The 12,711-nt window shown below is 40.8% G+C and overlaps 1 pseudogene; it reads left to right on the top strand.

Moving 5' to 3' along the window:
• The first annotated feature begins 3,466 nt into the window (after positions 1-3,466).
• Positions 3,467-12,711, top strand: LOC125349730 (annotated as a pseudogene).

The following is a 12,711-nucleotide window of genomic DNA, read 5'->3' as shown; positions in this document are numbered from 1 at the left end:
GCTAGTCTGCTCCTCTTTATTGGAGAGTTTAAACCATTTATATTTAAAGAGATCAAGGATAAGGGTGTTTTTTCTCCTTCCATTTTCTTGTTGGGCTGTTTTTTCCTATTTTTTTTTTCTTGTCTTTAGTGAACTGTTCTTTCTGTTGGGCTTTGGCTATAGTAGTTTCTTTCTGTTTCTGTCTGTGTGTCTTGTACGATCTCTGTTGGGTGGGGCTCCCCTCTTAGAATTCACTGTAGGGCTGTTTTTTTATTCACATACACCTTTAGCTCCTCTTTGGTGTGGAAAGATCTGGTTTTCCCTTCGAATGTGAACTCCAATTTCAATGGATATTTGATCTGAGGTTGCATATTGTTGGCCTGAAGTTTGTGTGGATAGGTCTGCTGTTATTCGAATCCTCTTCCATTGTAGAAAATTTCTTTCTTCGCTTTGGCTGAATTCAGAATTTGCTCTTTAATCTTGAGATCTGAAGTCTTGAATATTATGTGCCCTGGGGTGCCTTTTCTGGGGTCTGACCTGCCAGGTGTCCTATAGGCTTCGGTTACCTGGATGGGGTCCCTTGTGAGATTGGAGAAGTTTTCTGCAATAACTTTATTGAGAACATGTTTAAACCCTCTGCTCTGGTATTCGGCTCCTTCTTCTATTCCAATTATGCACAGTTTATATCTCTTGTCTTTGTCCATTAGTTCCTGGATTAGTCTGCCCTGAAGCTTCACCGTTTCTTGGAGTGTGATCATTTTCTGGTTGTTGTCGGCTGCTTCATCACCCAGGTGAGAGATTCTGGATTCCATATGGTCAATTCTTTGTGCTGTGGATTCAATTGTGGAGTTTATGGATGTCAGAGAGCTATTTATAGTTGTCAGATCAGCTCTGATCATGGAAATGTCTTCCTTTAAAAAGTTGTTTTTTAAATCTATTTTTTCATGCATTTCAATTCTCAGGATGTGGAGATTTTCTTTAAAGGTGGCTTGCATTGTATCCATTTTTGCTTCCATTTCTTTAAAGGAGGCTTGCATTGTATCCATTTTTGCTTCTATTTCTTTCTTGGCTTCCTGGGTGTCCTTCAAGATTTCCGCTCTAAACTCCTGGAATTGTTTTCTGATTTTATTTCTGATGCTTTCCATCATTCCTGTTAACATGGCCTCATTTGCTTTTTTAGTCTCCATCTCCTCTTCAGTCGTGCTACTTTTTGGAGCTGGCGAGTTGGCTTGCTCTTTGATGAACTGTGTTATGTTTCTTTGTGATTTGCACATCTGGAGATCTGTGGTGGCTTCTCAGGTTTGGTTTACAGCTCTGCCCTCCCTCCTGTGTAGGCGCTTCTACCAGAGCAGGTGATACTGCTGTGGCCCTGCCCACCTGTGCGGGGTACACCTACCAGAGCGGTCGTTGTCACTGGGGGCCCCTCCCACCTGTGCGCTGTGCGCCCGCTACAAAAGGCGCTGGTGCTGTGGCCCCATCCACTTTAGCGGGGTATGCCTCCCAGAGCGAGCCCTGGGTTGTGGTGGGTGGGATCAACTGTCTGGGTGTGGGTTAGTGCCCTCAGACCTCACCTTCCCTGCGAGGGGGGGCGTGATCAGGCCCAGGTGTTCCTGCTGTGCTGGTATTGCCCACCAGAGCCTGTGATTTTAGTTGTAAGAGTCTGGGAGGTCCAGGCGCCTTGAATGGGGCTTGCACTGCCGGCCATCCCCCAGCCCCTGTTGGGAAGGGGGCAGGGCTGATTCAGCCAGTTCAGGATCCTGTGCGGCCTTGGGGCTGCTCCACCCTTCCCTTGCTAGATTCCTGTGACTTCCCAGAGCCTGATGGGAGCTTCCTGCCTGATTTGGGGGTTCTTTGTTCCCTCGGGGTGGGGAGGGGGAGGGAGGGAGATCTAGCTTCTTGGTAGGGATTGGGTCTCTGATAGCTGGTCTCCTGTTGGGGGGGGTAGTGGGGGACTCACTGATCCTGGATTGTGTATGTCCCGCGCAGCTGTTGGTCCTTCAGGGGGTGGCGAAGTGCCATGGTGACACCCCCGGCTCCCCGCTTCTGCCATGCTGGGTTCCCCAGCCACCGTCTGTCCGATCCTGGTGTGGACCCAAACTTCTCGTCGCCACCGTCATATGTCTTGGTCCGCACCCTCCCTAGTGTCCGTGGGGTCCTGCTGTCTGGATTCTGTGCTCCCGGCAGCCTGTCTGCTGATCACCGGGTTCCCCTTTCCCAGCCTGTCCCTGTTCGGGCCAGGATTGGCTGGTGGGGGGAGGGTGCCCCAGAGATTCTCCCGCTCCGTGTAGGTGTTTGGCTCTTCTTTTTTACTCCTTTGTGATTCCTGTGAATCTCCACTGCTTCTGGCTGCTGGTTTTGCTGGGTTCTTGATGGGGTGTTGGGTGTTGGAGTTCCCAGCTCGCTATTCAGTTGGAGCAAGTAGGGGTGCCTCCCTACTGTGACGGCGCCATCATCCAATCTCATTTGTTGATGAATGAAATTGGTAAATATTACTAGAAGGATACCTTAGTCTTATGGACCAAATTTCCAATATGTCATTGTTTTAGTGTCCCAGCTTTATTTGTGGAACTGAATCTCTCTAGAACAGGAAAGCTAAACCCATGTGCATGTCTACACACAGTGCAGACATGGATAAAATTACATATGACACACAAGAGATTAATAGGCGTTTAATACAAAAACAGTTCAAATTAGAGAGGTAAAATATGCATGAGGTACATATGCTAGATACATATTTTGGACAGTTACAGTAATTGAAACTGTGAAAGGTCATTCCTAGCAACAGCGATGTTTGTCTCTCCTATAGGAATTCCAAAGGAACTCTCACCTTTATGACTGATTCTGCAGGACTATTAATTACCCTTCGAACATCAGTGTTCAATGAAAACTCAATTAATTAGGGAGTTAACAAAAACTCTTCTCATAGCTTTTAGCTATTTTAAGATTGGATAATAGTTAAATGCTGAGTCAAAATATATTAAAAGAAATGAAATCAAATTTACATTATGTGTGATCCTAAGTCTACTTACATATTAGTGGAGAAACAAAGATTGGCTGTGATTTCTCTGTATAACAACTTTATAAGGTATTTTCTTGTTTTATCCATCCCCCACAGATCATAATTAGTCTGAAAAAAAATCTAGTGAATGACATCGGTAGCTTTTCTGTCATGAAAATTATGGTCTGACACTGGTAGCAATGTATCCTGAATAGCTAAAAATATCCCACCATTTGAGCTCACATATTGGATTAAGTCCTGACATCTAATTAAGCAATCATTTCTCAATGAACTTCATTCAAAATGTAATATGTTGGGTCAGTTTGAAATGAGCATCATTTTAGGATGTTATAGGAATTTCACATAGTAAAAGTACAACAGGGAAAGGTCCTTGTCTCAAAAATATGGACCAGTTGGACCTGCCCAGTGGAAGAAATTGCACATCCTGGAATGTGAGTTCATCATCCAGGACTGTATTCCAAAAAGGCAATGAGCCATGCATTTATTCACAACTTTTCTATTCCTTGTCTATTGTCAAGCCCTGTTTGGAGACGGTTACCCTTTATTAATCTAGCATCAAAAATTGAAGAGGTTCTCTGGAGGATAAGAAGGAAAATGAATGTACTGAACCACCTCAGGCAAGAGGAAAAAGGACTACCAACCCTCTGGTGCTTGACTACCTTCATAACAAACAAAAATTTGTCAAGACTGTGCTGAGCATGCTGAAGTAGTTGTGCTTCTGCCTCCTGCCAAGCACACTAATAAGATCATTGTTATGTATCTTCATATTTATAAAGTAAACATAATCAAACCCTAGTACACACTGCAAGGAATTACATGATAGTCTATGGACCAATGTTTTTGTTCCTTTCCAACCGGAGACCATCCTGTGTTGTGTGTGTGTGTGTGTGTGTGTGTACATTTGCATGCCCATTGGTCCCTTCTTTTTAGAACTATCAAATATGAGATTCAGAATATCTACATTCAGATACTCTGGCTCTATACAAGGTAATAATCACACTATGAATTACTAGAACAAGAAATAGAGAAACCAGTAGTCTTGAAGCAAAGTCAAAAGCAGAAGGACAGTAATAAGATGGGACCCTGGCTCTGTACACCTTGGGAAATTGTCACCAGACTCCAAGCCATTGTCACCTAGAAAAGGAATGGAGGAAGAGAAGTCCCCAGTCTCAATCAGTGTGAAGATGGACAAAAACGAACCTAGAGACAGACCGCAGACTTCCAAAAGCTATTTAAGAAGTGGTATAAGAAAAGGCAGCAAAGTGAGTTAGTCAAGATCGCAAAAGCAGTCATGGTCTAGATCACACAGTCCCAGAAGACATTACAAGGGGTGGACTCACTTGGGAACATGCACCTCGAGGTCCTGAAACTGTCCCACAGGCCAGTGAGCACCTTCAAAGACACCACAATCAGGCTTCCCCCCACATTAGGCCAGGTATACCACAGATGCCTTGAAATATTCAAATAGACACAGCCATAAGAGAAAAACATGCCATTCTCCACCTCAGAGCACATTTGGTGATCATTCAGATGCTGCTAAGAAGCACAGAAAGGAAAAGGGCCATCACAGGGACAGGTGCCCGCGATCTTCTTCCTCTTCTCCCATAAAGGCAAGCACTATGACATCAGCAGCACAGGACATGTCAGTCAGGGGCACTGACTAGCCTGGTATCTTTATTACCTACAGCCAGGTGTGTACCCTCCCTCAAAAGTAATTCTGGGGGCTGGGGATATAGCCTAGTGGCAAGAGTGCCTGCCTCGGATACACGAGGCCCTAGGTTCGATTCCCCAGCACCACATATACAGAAAACGGCCAGAAGCGGCGCTATGGCTCAAGTGGCAGAGTGCTAGCCTTGAGCGGGAAGAAGCCAGGGACAGTGCTCAGGCCCTGAGTCCAAGGCCCAGGACTGGCCAAAAAAAAAAAAAAGTAATTCTGATTTGATTTCTTCAAAGTGGGATTCCAGAAATTCTTAGGACATTTTCTTCTAAAAAGAACTATATTAAACTTTTAGACAAATTAAAATAATTCAAGTGTCTAATACAATAATGTGCAATAGAAAACTTTAAATTTTTAAGCAGAACTGTTTAGTCTGTTATACCCAGATTTCAGGTCCCCAAAGACCACCAAGGAGCCGATTCCGATGCAAATGCACAAGAGTCTTTATTGCAAGCCTGGACTCTCAACTGTCACTGACACAGCAGATCTGGATTGAGACCCCTGGCCCTCAGATAGGCAGGGTTTTTATTGTGATTACAACAGGGGCAGGGTATTTCCAACTTGGAAGACTCTTGATTGGATGGTATTTAGCAAGCTAGCCTTGTCCTATTTCTATTGGCTATCTTCCATTTCAGACATCTATTTTGGCTTTGATAATGGGAACTGGTCTTGGTATCAGGAACTGACAGCAGGTGGTCATGTAGCATTGATGCAGGGGCTTAAAGCAGGCATAGAGCAAGTCACAAATGGGTTTTGCAAACCATTTACAGAAGCAGAATTCTACAGTCATGCTGACCTAGTGCCAACTTTATGTTAACAATTGCTACCATGTTTTCCCATTACCACTAAGCAAGCTTTAGTGGGCTACAACAATCCAGTACTCCATCAGAAGTAAACCAACCCAACAGTTACCATGGCATTTCTACTACTTTTATGGTTATTTCTATAGTCTATGATTATGATCATTTTTACTGTCTGTTACCATGGTTACTATCTAGGTACAGAGGGGAACAAGAGCTCCCTTTATTTTTAAATGTCAAGCTACAAAAAACTAGTCTCATGGGTTGAGAGTGCATCCCTCTAGCATGGAGTCATTACCAGGGTTTAGAAGCTGTTATAATTTTAACACTTAAACTTATATTTAGTCACTCAGGATCTTAGGTTAGCCCTTACAAATCACTAGTGAGTAAGAAGATAGTCCAAATCCGGAGAGAAGGAAGGTATCCCACCCCGAAATCAATAACACCGTTGATCTCAAGCATTGATTATGGACACTTAGCCTACAATGAATTTATTTCAATTTTTTTTTACTTTCCACTCCTAGGCTTGAACTCTGGGATCTAGGCAATGTCCTTCAGCCTCTTTTCCCAACGCCAGCATTCTACCACTTGATCAACAGCAGCACTCTGGCATTTTCCGTTCATGAGGAATCAATCCCAGGGCTTCATGCATGCCAGGCAAGCACTCGACACTGAGCCATAGTCCCATCCACTTAAATTTGTTTAAGTAAGAACATATTCTTGTGATATATCAAAACCCAACAGTAATATACAATATTGTTTTCAAGTGATTCATATTATCTCTTAGCAAAAATACCCTCACTAAAGGCTACAGAGTAGATTTTCTTTCTTTTTTTGTACAACACTGTAGAAATTCACAGTGTATTTTGAGTTTCCATCTTCCATACTGGTGTTAAAAAACTGGAATACTAGCATTTCCTCTGTAATCCACAATCATATTCTACTGGCAAGGGCACACAGCCAATTAATTTGTTTTAAGTTTTATGGAACTCCATTTTCAGGTGTACTCAGCTTGGTATTTTGTGTTGATATTGTTTCAGTAACATGTGACTTTAATCATTTGGTTGCTTGAGTGAGGATGGTTGGTTCAGATTTGTGTTATGCCATGTATGTCCAGGAGAAAAGCCCAGGTTTTTCATATGACTGTGTTTAGGAAGATTAGCACTGAGGCATTTTTAAGACTGTTCTGACACTGAAGTTTTCACCAATTGCTTTTATAATAGCTATCTACTAACTAATGGACTTAGGTTTGTGTTTATTGGACAGTTGAAACGATCTAATGGAAACCCAGAAGATTCTTCTCCCTTAAAAAGTCTTTATTTTTTTCCAGCCAATGTATAATATTTTCAGGAAATTCTGGGGGCAAATTTCCAATATTTCCTTTCCTGACTACCTCATTTGCCTTTTTTCCCAACCTTGCTTCCAGAATATTCTGTTCATTGTCAACAGCAACACAGAATGGATGGATCTCAGGTGAGTTGCTTTTGATTTCTCACTTAGTTTTACATTCCATTTTATGAACTTAATGGGGTCTGAGATTTAAAATGGAAAAGTATATTCAGCTTCAAGAAAACATACCTAAATAAGACAAAGTTGGATTGTATATTATGTAGCTGATAAAATTTTACATTCTATCTAGATTTGCTTCAATTGGTCTCTAGGTTTTCTTTCCTTTGTTTGATTGTCAGCCTTGAACTCAATGGCTGGGTTCTGTCCCTGAGCCTCTCTGGCCTCAAGACTATCACTTGAGCCACTACACCACCTCTGCTTTTTCCTTATTATGTGGTGCTATGGGATGGTACCCAGGGATTCATGCATGCTAAGCAAGCACTGTACAGATGAGCTACATTCCCAGCCCTGTAGGTTGATTGGGCATTTTTTCTTTATGTGATGAAAACGTGGTCACACTTGTTATGTGACTCAATCACTCCCAGGAAGTCACTTCTCAGGGAAAGTGAGGGTTTGCTGGCAACTAATCAGAAACCACATCCTCTTTAATAATATTAAACTGTTTTAATGAAGCTTTACTGGAGTGACTGAAATAGTGTGGTCACAAACACCTTCAAATATTCTACAGGAATGAGTAAGCCATAGGTTCTTAAAGTACTCTTGGTACATATTTCTTGTTAGTGCCCATTTCCCAAAGGAAAACTAGTAGACTTTACAGTTGTGTTTATTCAAAAGCTCATCAGTTCAATCCCATGACTGCTTTGTGGTGTTTCTTTTACTTGAACCTCACCTGAACCATGCCTTCAACCTGTTTATTAGCAAGTTAACTGCAGTGGTAGAGTGCTATCCTTGAGCAATAAAGACGCCAGCAACAATGTTCACACCCTGAGTTCAAGCCCCAGGACTGGTAATAAAAGCAAACAAAAAAACCAAATTAAGTGTAGCATTTTATTTCTAATAATTGGAACTGTCCTTCTAATCTGGTACATTTTCTTATTTTCTCCAGTAATCACATAGCCTTGGGTAGCACAATTTGATGGATGAATTTTTATATAATTAGTTTAATTCATTGGTATTATAGAGGCTGTGTATAGAGATTACAATTCCATGAGTCAGGTAATTAGTGCGTTTTTTTCTTTTCTTTTCCTTTCTTTTCTTTTCTTTGTAATCTCATTGGCCACCTGTTTGTGGCAGGTTTGACTATTTGATGCTTGTCTTTGTTTTTATTTGTTTGTTTTGCAAGTCTTGGGCCTTGATCTCAGGGCCTGTGCACTGACCCTTGCTTTTTTGCTCAAGGATAGCACTCTGGCCATTTTGTATATATGTGCTACTGAGGAATTGAACCCAGGACTTCATGTATATGAGGTAAGCACTCTTGCCACTAGGCCATATTCCCAGCCCCTGCATTTCTTTTTATACTGTGACATATGTTGTTTTGTTACTCTCATACTCACTCACTCCTGTCTTGACCCACAAGTTGTAGAGTTGACTTTCAACTGTATACAGTGACTGCCACAGTTTCACCCTATATTCCTTGAGTTCTGTGCCATACCTACCTACACACTCCAGGAGGTATTACATGTGAACTCAGCATGCATAAGGACAACATTTGCTTTTCTCTCACAGTTGAAGGGTAGTCATTTTTAATATAGGAAAAATCACAGTGCTTGGGTATATTTTGTTCCAGATCCATTCCAAACTCCCTATGTTTATTTCACGCATAGGTTACTGGAAATATATAATATAATTTTAATGTATTAATATTCTATAGCTTTATTTTTCCTGTCAGTTTCTCTTAAGTGTGTCTAGAGGTTTATTTTTACTTTCTTCTTTTTATAAATTTTTAAAAATTTTATTGTAAAACTGATGTACAGAGAGGTTACAGTTTCATCAATAGGCATTGGAGACACTTCTTGTACTGTTTGTTATCTCCTCCCTCATTCCCACCTCTCCCTTTCTCTTCCCCCCCACCATGAGTGGTTCAGTTCATTTAAACCAAACAGTTTTACAAGTATTGCTTTTTTTTTTTTTTTTTTTTTTTGGTCAGTCCTGGGGCTTGCACTAAGGGCCTGAACACTGTCCCTGGCTTCTTTTTGCTCAAAGCTAGCACTCTGCCACTTAAGCCACAGTGCCACTTCTGGCCGTTTTCTGTATATGTGGTGCCGGGGAATCGAACCCAGGGCCTCGTGTATGAGGCAGGCACTCTTGCCACTAGGCCATATCCCCAGCACGCAAGTATTGCTTTTGTAGTCACTTGCCTTTTTGTAGTCTGTGTCTCTCCATATTGTTATTCCCTTTCACTTTCCAAGTGCAAATACCAGTATACAGTTTCCAATGTACTCAGAGAAGATACAGAGATACTTGTTGTTCTGCTTTCTTTCTTGTTGTTGTTCTTGTTCTTCTGCTTCTTGCTGTTATTGTTGTTGTTCTTCTTCTTTTTCTTCATGTTCTTCTTGTTCTTGTTCTCCTCCTCCTCCTTTTCCTTCTCCTCCTCCCACGTCTACAACAGTTCATTTTATTTTTATTTTTGCAAGTCCTGGAACTTGGACTCAGGGCCTGAGCACTGTCCCTGCCTTCTTTATTTTTTTCTTTTTTTTGCTCAGGTTAGCACTCTGCCACTTGAGCCACAGCACCACTTCTGGCCATTTTCTATATAGGTGGTGCTGGGGAATTGAACCCAGGGCTTCATGTATATGACGAAGCACTCTTGCCACTGGGCCATATCCCCAGCCCTATTTTTACTTTCATTCTGTTTGTCTTGGTAAATGTCACACAACTGTGCTTTATTACTGTCTTTAGGTTATGACAATGTCGTCAATAAGTGTCTCCCCACTGACTTTTGTTGTTCTATGAGTTATTAAGAGAATTAATGTTCTCCAATAACAATGGCATATTAACAAAAAGACCTTTAATTTATGTGTTTTGAAACTTTGATATTGAGCATGAAGCTTTTACTATGGAGATATATGATCTGTCTCTTATTATCCGTGGTCTGTATCAGTGCTCATACCATTTATACTGATGTTCATTTCCTTACAGACTATGTGTATTTGTATTTTTCATTCTTCATTTTTCCTACGGTATTTTGTATTAATTTGTTTGTGTCTTTTGATTTCTCTGTATTTAATGTATGTCTCTTTGGATACGATTTCTTCAGATATTGTGGGATTTTTTGGTAATGTCAAACAGTGCCACTTGTCTATTTATACTTATGTATTTTTCTGTGTATCCATACTATATTTATATTGTGATTATGTTTATGATGGTAATTTCCTTACTTATTACATGTTTGAATAATCTGATATTTCCTATTTTTCTTACAAGTAACCAGCAGGCATCCTTCCTGTAATGTAACCTGCAAACATTCTTCTATATACTGTAAATAACCTCTGATATCTGTTCCAATTTAAATCCTGTGGGAAAAGTTGGCTTTGTCTTCATTGTTGTTGTTGTTTTCCAGTAATAGGTCTTGAACTGGGGGCCTGGGCACTCTACCTGAGCTGCCCTGTCTGAAGAAAAGCACTCTACCACTTGAGCCACAATGAGACTACTTGTCATTTCTGTTTATGTGATACTGCTTTATTCAACCAGGGGTTGATGCATGATAGGCAAGCAGTCAACCACAAAGCTATTTTCCCACCCTCTTCTATATACTGTATTATTCATAGAAAACTGACAGTTGGTTTGCAAACTGCATATTTAATAGAGATGTCATCTTTTTTCAAGTATTTAGATGCCATGTTTGGTAGAATCTGTGACATTCATATACATGCAAGGGCTCATATACTCCTTTGAAAACCTCATTATGTGTTAGCTCTTATCTGCTTGGCTAATTTGAATGTTTTGTTCCTAAAACAGTAACCAAACATCTTATGTACAGAACAAGGACCATCCTTAGGCTGAAGCATGAAGCTTCAGAAGAATTAGCCTTAATGTTGTCATGCCAGACTTGTACACCTCAGAATTCTCTTGTCTCTATTGCTAATAACAGAGAAATGGTCTGATATATTAGGGAAACTTTCTATTAGTAAAATAGAGCCAAATATTTCTACATAAATTTTTCTTTATTCTATATATAGATAATGGAACAAGTTCCAAACATTTTATGTAAGAGAAAAGCATATATGAAGAAGAATAAAATTCCAGACTTGATCTTCTCATGACTCAGGGATAATTTATTTGATGAAAATGTGCCATTACAGAAGCCCATGTCCTTTGAATATGTGGCTATGGACTTCAGCTGGGAGGAGTGGCAGGACCTGGACATTGCTCAGAGATGTAGTGCTGGAGACCTACAGCAACCTGGTGCTCTGGGTGAGCAAAAGTCACATTGACAGGCTGGGAATATCGCCTAGTGGCAAAGTGCTCATCTCCTATACATGAAGCCCTGGGTTCGATTCCTCAGCACCACATATATAGAAAAAGCTGGAAGTGGTGCTGTGGATCAAGTGGCAGAGTGCAAGCCTAGCCTTGAGCAATAAGAGGCCAGCGATAGTGCTCAGGCCCTGATTTCAAGCCCCAGGCCTCACAAATAAAACAAAAACCAAACAAAAGTCACATTGACACACAAGGTCAAGTGCTTTGTTTTTAGTAGAACTGTGAATATATATAAAAGTGTTAATGCTATTTAGAAGTAAGAATCCAGTCCACGGGAAGTGTTACTTCTTTCAAAGAAAATCCTCCTCTTGATGATATTACTCCAGAGGCAATTATATTTTTATTCTTCAAGAAGTAAATAGCCACAGTTTGGCAACTTTTCTGACATATGTTTTATTAAGAGGGGACTGTTCTGAAATTGAGATGATTGTTATAGATGGATATATAATCTAGACTAAAATGCATGACTCCTGAACGTGTGTCCTGCAAATTACCAGTATAAAAGGACATTTAAAATCAAGAGCTGGCACTGGGCATACCATTTCATACCTGTAATCCTAGCTATTGAATCCTGAAGAACAAGGTTTGACACCACCCCAGGAGCAAGAGTCCCCATGAAACAGACTCTTTTGTTCCAATTAGCCAATCTAAAAGGAGTAGGGAAACTGTTATTGAAAGATGTAGAACACTAGCCTTGAGCAAAAGAGCTCAGGGACCTTGGCCATGCATTGAGTTCAAGCAGAAACAATGAGGAAAAAAACCCCAAAGCTTCTATTTACAGGAAACTTCAACCATAGAGCTCATGAGAAATTAGAAACTAGATTTAGGAGCAACATTATATACCATAATTTCTGAGGTCATTACAGCAGGGAGGATCCAGAACGAGGAATGGGTCTGTACTGTTTCCTCTAAACAGGGCACTGTGATTTTAAACCCAAATTGATTGTCAAGCTGGAGGAAGGTACAGAACAATGGATGGGAGAAGCTCCAACTAAGAATTCCACGGGTGAGTGAATGCATCCTATACAGTGATGTTGCAGACAGAGCCCTGTTGGTAAGTTCATGTTGAGCTGTACTGAGCAGTAATGTTCCTCGTTCCCCTGAGTCCTGTATTTGGCAGAGAATTAGGTGATTCTTTGTCCTAAGGAGTGGAAAGTGAAAAATTCATGTGGAGACATATTAAGTTCTGTGTGGGAATAGAGTTAATTTAGCAAATGTCTTTCTCCTTGTGATACTATTTCTGAAACAAAAAAGAATATGAGAAATGTACACTTTGTGTCATTTCTGCTTTGTACCATTATGCAGGTCTGAGCAAATCAGAAGGACACGAGTATTGCTGTCCACGAAGAAGGAAAAGAGCTTCTCAATGA

Source organism: Perognathus longimembris, chromosome 3 (genome assembly GCF_023159225.1).
Source record: "Perognathus longimembris pacificus isolate PPM17 chromosome 3, ASM2315922v1, whole genome shotgun sequence".
NCBI classification, from domain to species: domain Eukaryota; kingdom Metazoa; phylum Chordata; class Mammalia; order Rodentia; family Heteromyidae; genus Perognathus; species Perognathus longimembris.
Note: the sequence above shows the minus strand (reverse complement) of the source record. Positions and strands in the feature narration are given on the sequence as shown.